The sequence below is a fragment of the Apodemus sylvaticus genome, chromosome 5 (assembly GCF_947179515.1).
Source record: "Apodemus sylvaticus chromosome 5, mApoSyl1.1, whole genome shotgun sequence".
NCBI classification, from domain to species: domain Eukaryota; kingdom Metazoa; phylum Chordata; class Mammalia; order Rodentia; family Muridae; genus Apodemus; species Apodemus sylvaticus.
The window spans coordinates 16,343,490-16,351,421 of NC_067476.1; positions in this window are offsets into that span (position 1 = coordinate 16,343,490).

Below are 7,932 nucleotides of genomic sequence, written 5' to 3' on the forward strand. Positions count from 1 at the left end.
GCAAGTCTTTTTAGGCAAAATTAATAATTGTTATCTAAAAGATAAATTGTTAAAAATTTGCCTCTGTACATGTTTTTATATTGTTATAGATTTATACAGGCATCCTATAAAAATGCATCTACTATGGGAGTAAAGCTCATATAATTAGATCACATGTTTATTCTTTTGAGCGTCCCCTTGCTTCAGCACAGATAATTGAATTGGGTGCTGTAGCTGTTCTTTTTAAAATGTTAAAAATCAAACTTTTGATTTATATATTAATAAATAAATTATATATATATATATATATATTGGCTTACAATTGCTTGAAATTGTTTCTTTTTTAATGCTACTAATTCTTAACTTTTACAATTATTTATACAAATGCAATTCAAAAAATTAATTAAAAAGTATACATATGACCATTGACAGCTTTTCAAGCTTTCTAGTTATAACTGTTTTTACATATGTTATATATTATACTGAATGTTCCAAATCAGATTAAGACAAATATTATCACTGATTATTATAGTCAGTCATTTAAGATGTTTTATTAACAATTTGATATTAGTCATATTACTGAGATTCCTCATAATTTACAGAGACAAGATATTATGGAACAGGCCCATAGAATTTTACAACAATATTTTTATAATAAAAGAAGGGAGAATCATATCTCTATATACCACAAAAATTTAAACATTTTAATGCCAGGGAACTGTAAGTGTAGAGAAGAGGGCATGTTTGTTTTTTCTGCAGGATGCCGAAGGAACATGCTAGCTTCGAGAGTATACTGATGCTGAGACTTCTCCCTGGCTCTCCATCTTGCTCCCCAGCATTTTGGGGCCCATCATGGGTCTTTTATTGCTTCTGTCATTTGGCCCCTGGACTTTTAACAGATTAACCAGTTTTGTTAAATCACAGGTTGATTCTGCCTTAAACAAACCAGTTGCAGTCTACTACCATCGGTTAGACATCCAAGGTTCAGCTGAAGACCTCTCTTCTGCTGATGCAGAGACAGCAACCGTTGGCCTTCAGTTCTCCACCCTTGCTGCAGGCACAGAGCCTTCTTGGTTCTGTAAGCTGTAGAGATGCCAATGACAGGAGGGTGACCTCTGGCTCCTAATAGTGGCTGAGGGCCATAAGCTGTGGAGTAGCCAATGACAGGAACTATTGTGGTGCCACGAGCCAGGTGCACACTGCCTATTGGCTGCAGGGTAACTCCATGATGGGATTATTGTGAGTCCACTACCTGGATGCCCATCACAACCACCAAGGGCCTAATTAAGCCATTGAAGTGGGGCGTGATGCCAGGAGTGGGTGCCACTCGCATGGCCTAAGACAGAGGCCCTGCCCTACTAGGGCCTAAAAAGGCCTAGTTACTGGGGTGCTAGACATGGGTGCAAAACCACATAGCCTAAAACAGGCTCTCCACCGACCCTCTTTCCATAGCCACTCCCCAACTTTAATTAAGATAAGAGGGAGAAATGTCAGAGACCAAACTGTGGAAAAACAGATCCTCAACAGCTCTCACCTTGAGATTCCACTGACCTTTAGGTTTACAGCTGAACAATCCCCTTCTTCATACAAAGCTGATCAACTGGTTCTCATCCTGGCCGAACACCTGGGGTTGTCTAGGCAGAACCAGCATTCCAGAAATGCTGCTGGAAGCCACAGCCAGCATCTGTCCCGAATGACCTTTCCTCCTTCTGTGCTTTTAGTATCTCCCTCAGCCCCTCCCTACTTCCTCTTCCTGAGGGTTCAAAACCAGGTGTTTTCCATTTCATTAAAGAGGCTTTGACAAAGAACACACCGTTTGCTTGGCCTCGCTTTTCTTTCCCACCCATCTTCTCTTTCAGGCTTGGGTCCTCCTCGGCTCCCCAAATTACTAGGTCCCATGGGTCGGGACACTTTACATCGAAAGAAATCTCAAAATTGAGACCTACAGACCCTGCTCAAGACCCATGGTATGAAATTTACTCAAAGAGAAGCTACTTCCTTTGGGAAGAGGTTCTTGAGACAGCTCCCTGGATGATGGTGGGTAATACTTATGACCTCAACAACTGGACCTGGATTGCCTATCTAACACAGCTAGCCCAAAATTTAACTTTTTCTTATTTCTTTACTTTATTTTTGTTTAATTTTTTTGTCTTATGTCTTTCTTTGTTTTATGTTTTTCTCTAATAGAGGAAATAACACATATGAAAGACCCCTTCACGGTAAATGCCTTTTCCCCCTAATAACAAAAATTCCTAATCTATGGCCCCTTCACAGGAGAAAAAGTTTAGGGGAGCTAAACTTGTCTACTTAGCTAAACACAATCAAGGCATAAAGTATTAAGCCAATACTTTTTAAATTTCCAAGGGTATTAGTCATTCATTATATGTATTAGAATTCTGTTTAAGCTCCACCCAACAGTTACCTGGCAATAGCCAAGTAGGTCTAGCCCACTATAAAAAGGGGCTGCTTGCCCCTCCTCTCTCTCTTATCCTCTTGTTCTCTTGTTCTTTCTTGCCCTCTTGTACTCTTCCCTTCCCTCTTCTCTTCCCCCCTCTCTGGCTAGTCGTTACTTCTCTACTGTCTTCTTCTCTCTGCCTTTACCTCTACTATTCTTTCATCTCCCCTCCACATGACCTAAATAAACTCTATTCTATATGATACAGTCATGTGTGTGGTCCCTCAGGAGGAAGGGATGCCTCAGCATGGCCCGCTGAGGCACCCCTTCCCACACATGCCCACGGAACATATCTTTTTTTTTTTTTTTTGAAAGAGATTACAAAACTTTATTTGCATAAGATATAGAGGAATAGTCCTATTCTTTTTTTTTAATTTTATTTTTATTTGATATATTTTTTATTTACATTTCAAATGATTTCCCCTTTCCTGGCTCCCCACTCCCCCAAAATCCCATATGCCCTCTTCCCTTCCCCTGTTCCCCCATCCACCCCTTCCCACTTCCCTGTTCTGGTATTGCCCTATACTGCTGCACTGAGCCTTTCCAGAACCAGGGGCCACTCCTCCATTCTTCTTGGACATCATTTGACATGTGGATTATGTCTTGGGTATTCCAAGTTTCTAGGCTAATATCCGCTTATCAGTGAGTGCATGCCATGATTGATCTTTTGAGACTGGGTTACATCACTTAGGATGATGTTCTCCAGCTCCATCCATTTGTCTAAGAATTTCATGAATTCATTGTTTCTAATGGCTGAGTAGTATTCCATTGTGTATATATACCACATTTTTTGTATCCATTCCTCCGTTAAGAGACATCTGGGTTCTTTCCAGCTTCTGGTTATTATAAATATGGCTGTTATATCTTAATAGCCTCTTTCTTTTTTTATGGTCACAACAATATGGATGATATCTTACTAGCTAATTCAAATACAAATAACTTTAAAATATTTTATAAAATAAAAGAATTTTGCCTTGTTGTGAATTACAAATTGTTCTTAAAAATACAAAAAGAAGATTCTATTAATTATGGGATATAAGATAGACTTAAAGAAATTCATTGACAAATTAAATCATCCTATTTAATTTAAAGATGTGCTAACTTCAGAATGGAAGTCAGAAAATGTGTTGCATTGCCTGTCTTAGTCAGGGTTTCTATTCCTGCACAAACATCATGACCAAGAAGCAAGTTGGGGAGGAAAGGGTTTATTGAGTTTACACTTTCACATTGCAGTTCATCACTAAATGAAGTCAGGACTGGAACTCAAGCAGGTCAGGAAGCAGGAGCTGATGCAGAGGCCATGGAGTGATGTTTCTTACTGGCTTGCTTCTTGGTCATGAGCCTGTTGGTTTAAGGGCATTAGAAGCCCAAAATGGCCAGGGGGAAATCTGAGCTTCCAGTTCAATAGAATGTTTGTTGTGGCTCCTGGTAGAAGCCCTCCCCCCTCTGGAACCAAAACTTTTAGGCCAGCAGAACCTAAAGTTGTGGGGACAGGAAGCAAAATTTTTCCTAGAGGGTCACTAGGAGTGATAGTGAGTGGAATTATTCCCTTTTCCACCCCTTGATTCCTGGACCCATGGATCCTGGCTATGGGAGAAACTGTACCATATATTGCACGCTGATTCAAAGCATATACTGCCTTCTGAAGAACTCTGCCCCAGCCCTCCATGCTGTTGCCACCTAATTGGCACCGTAACTGTGTCTTCAAAAGGCCATTCCATCTTTCTATCAGACCAGCTGCTTCAGGATGATGGGGAACATGGTAAGACCAGTGAATTCCATAATCATGGGCCCACTGTCGCACTTTTCTGGCTGGGAAATGAGTTCCTTAGTCAGAAGCAATACTGTGTGGAATACCATTACTATAGATAACACATTCTGTGAGTCCATGGATGGTGGCTTTGACAGAAGCATTACGTGCAGGAAAGGCAAATCCATAACCAGAATAAGTATCTACTCCAGTAAGAACAAAACACTGTCCTTTCCACGGGGGAAGTGGTCCAATATAATCAACCTGCCACCAGGTTGCTGGCTGGTCACCTCGAGGAATGGTGCCATATCGGGGGCTCAGTGTTGGTTTCTGCTGTTAGCAGATCTGGCATTCAGCAGCAGCTGTAGCCAGGTCAGCCTTGGTGAGTGGAAGTCCATGTTGCTGAACCCAAGCATAACTTCTGTCTCGGCCACCATGGCCACTTTGTTCATGTGCCCATTGGGCAATAACTGGGATGGCTGAGGAAAGAGGCTGACTGACAACAGAACGGGTCATTTTATCCACTTGATTATTGAACTCCTCCTCAGCTGAAGACACCTTTTGGTGAGCATTTACATGGAACACAAATATCTTTACATCCTTTGCCCATTTGGAGAGATCTATCCACATACTTCTTCCCCAGATGTCTTTCTCACCAATTTTCCAACTGTGATCTTTCCACATCCCTGACCATCCAGCCAATCCATTGGCTACAGCCCATGAGTCAGTGAACAGTCATACATATGGCCATTTCTTCTTCCAAACAAGCTGTAATAACATATGTACTGCCCGAAGTTCTGCCCACTGTGAAGATTTTCCTTCACCTGTAACTTTCAGGGTTGTCCCAGAAAGGGGTTGTAATGCTGTGGCTGTCCACTTCTGGGTGGTGCCTGCATAACGTGCAGAGCCATCAGTAAACCAGATCCTAGTCTTCTCTTCTTCAGTCACCTGGTCATAGGGAACACCCCATGAGGCTATAGGCACATGCTTGGCAGCAGATGGCATTGTAACAGGAGTAGAAACCATAGGAATCTTAGCAACTTCTTCATGTAACTTGCTTGTGCCTTCAGTACCTACTCTGGCCTGATCACTTATATACCACTTCCATTTGATAATAGACTGCTGTTGTGCATGCCCTACTGTATGACTTAGAGGGTCTGATAACACCCAGCTCATGATGGGCAGTTCAAGTCGCATAGTAACTTGGTGTCCTATTGTCAAACATTCAGGTTCCACTAAGGCCCAATATCAGGCCAAGAGCTGTTTTTCAAAGGGAGAGTAGTTGTCTGCAGATGACGGTAGAGCTTTGCTCCAAAATCCCAAAGGTCTCTTCTGTGATTCACCTACAGGGGCCTGCCAGAGGCTCCAAACAGCATCTCTATCTGCCACTGACACCTCAAGTACCATTGGGTTTGCTGGATCATATGGTCTAAGTGAGAGTGCAGCCTGCACAGCAGTCTGGACCTGTTGAAGAGCCTTCTCCTGTTCTGGGTCCCACACAATGTTAGCAGCTTTCCGAGTCACTCGATAAATAGGCCTGAGTAACACACCTAAGTGAGGAATGTGCTGTCTCCAGAATCCAAATAGACCCACTAAACTTTGTGCTTCTTTTTTGGTGGTGGGAGGGGCCAGGTGCAATAACTTATCTTTCAACTTAGAAGGAATATCTCTGCATGCCCCATACCACTGTAGTCCTAAGAATTTCACTGAAGTAGATGGTCCTTGAATCTTGGTTGGATTTATATCCCATCCTCTGATACGCATATATGTTACCAATGAATCCAAAGTGGTTGCTACTTCCTGCTCACTGGATCCAATCAGCATAATATCATCAATATAGTACACCAATCTGATATTTTGTGGAAGAGAAAAATGATCAAGGTCCCTTCTAACTGAGTTATGACACAGGGCAGGAGAGTTAATATATCCTTGAGGCAAAAGTGTAAAGGTATACTGCTGGCCTTGCCAACTGAAAGCAAATTGCTTCTGGTGGTCCTTATGGACAGGTGCTGAGAAGAAGGCATTTGCCAGGTCAATAGCTGCATACCAGGTTCCAGGAGATGTGTTAATTTGCTCAAGTAATGAAACTACATCTGGTACAGCAGCTGCAATTGGAGTTACTACCTGATTTAATTTTTGATAGTCAACTGCCATCCTCCATGATCCATCTGTCTTCTGCACTGGCCAGATGGGAGAGTTAAAGGGAGATGTGGTGGGAACCAACACCTCTACATCTTTCAAATCCTTGATTGTGGCAGTAATTTCTGCAATTCCTCCAGGAATACGATATTGTTTTTGATTCACTATTTTCTTTGGCAGAGGCAACTCTAAAGGCTTCCATTTTGCCTTTCCAAACATAATAGCCCTCACTCCACAGGTCAGAGAACCAATGAGAGAATTATGCCAATTTCTGAGTATATCTATCCCAATTATACATTCTGGAACTGTGGAAATGACCAAAGGATGTGTTTGGGGACCCACTGGACCTATTGTGAGTCGCACATCAGTCAAAACTCTGTTAATCACCTGTCCTCCAGAAGCCCCTACTCTAACTGGAGGGCCAAAATGTTTCTTGGGGTCTCCTGGGATCAGTGTCAATTCAGAACCAGTATCCAATAGTCCCCAGAAAGTCTGATTATTTCCTTTCCCCCAGTGTACAGTTACCCTTGTAAAAGGCCATAGTTCCCTCTGGGGAAGAATTGGAGAAAGACTAACAGCAAAACTTTTAGGTGTCTTATCAAGATCCTTCCTCAGGGAACCCTGCCACCCCTTCATTCAAGGGGTTCTGGATCTGTAAACTGACTCAAGTCTGGAAATTGATTCACTGGCCAAGATTGCTTTTTGCCATGATTCAATGCAGCCTTTCTATCATTTGTTTGAGGATTTTTTCTGCTTATACAGATCAAACAGATATGCAGTAGGTTTCCTATGTATTTCATCCCTGGAAACACCATGATTGATTAGCCAGCACCAAAGGTCCAAATAAGTCCACCTCTCTGCCCATTATGGGGTATGTGATTATAAACATTATTTTGTCTATGCTGTCCATTATAATAACTACTACCACCTTGTCTCTGGCGATTCAATACTGCCACCTGGCCCTTGTTAACTCGGGGCCCAATTAAACCCATTGAATTTAATTCATCTAATTGAGCAGCAGCATCTCCAACCCTAAGGTCTGGCACAAGGAAAAGGGCAAGAACAAAACTCTTTAAATGTGCTGGTGCTCCTCTCACCAGTTTGCGTCTTATAGGACTGATGAAGGGCATATCTTTTGGACCTTCTCACTGTGGAGGATTAGGTTTTACACAATGTATCCACTCTAACATTGCAATTTCCCTAAGCCTGAAAATCCCTTCATCAACACTAAGCCAAGGGATATCAGGCATCTCCAACCCCTTTTCAGTAGGCCATCTTTTGATAAATACTTCAACCAATCACTCAAACAAACTTTTGACACCTTTTTGAAATGTGTGAGCTTCCATATTAACCCCAGAATCTCCACTCAGAGAGCCCATGCCAATAAATTCAGCCTGCTCTAGTTTTATGTTCCTTCCACCATTATCCCACACCCTTAAAATCCATTCCCATGCATATTCCCCAGACTTCTGCTTGAATGAATTAGCAAACTCATTAAGCTCCTTATTAGTATAGTGTATTTCCTTATTGACTACACTTTCTTCCTCCCCTTTAGGGGCCTGCTTTGCCTTAAGTCTGGTTATAGGTCTAGAAGAAACTATTGGTGCAC